Source organism: Trypanosoma equiperdum (genome assembly GCF_001457755.1).
Source record: "Trypanosoma equiperdum strain OVI genome assembly, contig: ctg_239, whole genome shotgun sequence".
Classification (NCBI taxonomy): domain Eukaryota; phylum Euglenozoa; class Kinetoplastea; order Trypanosomatida; family Trypanosomatidae; genus Trypanosoma; species Trypanosoma equiperdum.
In genome coordinates, this window is record NW_027124131.1 from 13252 (window position 1) to 13870 (window position 619).

Here is a 619-nt window from a genome sequence, read left to right on the forward strand (position 1 = left end):
GTTATTTGCGTTAGTGCTAGTTTGAAAGTTGGATCCCGCGTGCCCGAAGCCTGTTGGGCTGCCAAGCTTTGTGTGCCGCCGCTGTGGCGAAGGCTCCAAGCAGACAGCTTTTGGTCGCGTCTTTGGCGGCTACTGGTGCTAGCTGAAGCCTCCTCGCTTGTTTGTTTAGCTCTTTCGCTGCGGCGCTGTTGAATTTTAACCGTTTTCTTAGATGGTCGGCCACAGCGTCGAGGTAAATGTCGGCTTCGCACGGTGTTTTTATTGCTGCTGCTGCTGCTGCTGGATCTTCCGCTGCTTGAGTGTGCACGGCGCAGAAACCCATCAGTACGGCTAAAAATAAGCAGATTATCATTTTTTTCTAAGAAAACTTTAAATTCTCTGGTGTTCTGCCGCTTGCTATCGGCTTGCCCTTTCTTAGAAGTAGAATATTGAGCACAGTATCTGATTAGTTTCAGGTTTATAGCGGCACGCTACTTCCTATGAAGGAGGTCATTTTTATGGTATATCTTTCCTATTCGATTTTATTAACAGGCTTCTAAAGGCTTAATCATCGAAAAGAGTTTCTACCTTGGTATCTTTTCTTTTACTTGGATAGATTATATCATAGTGCTTTTGAATT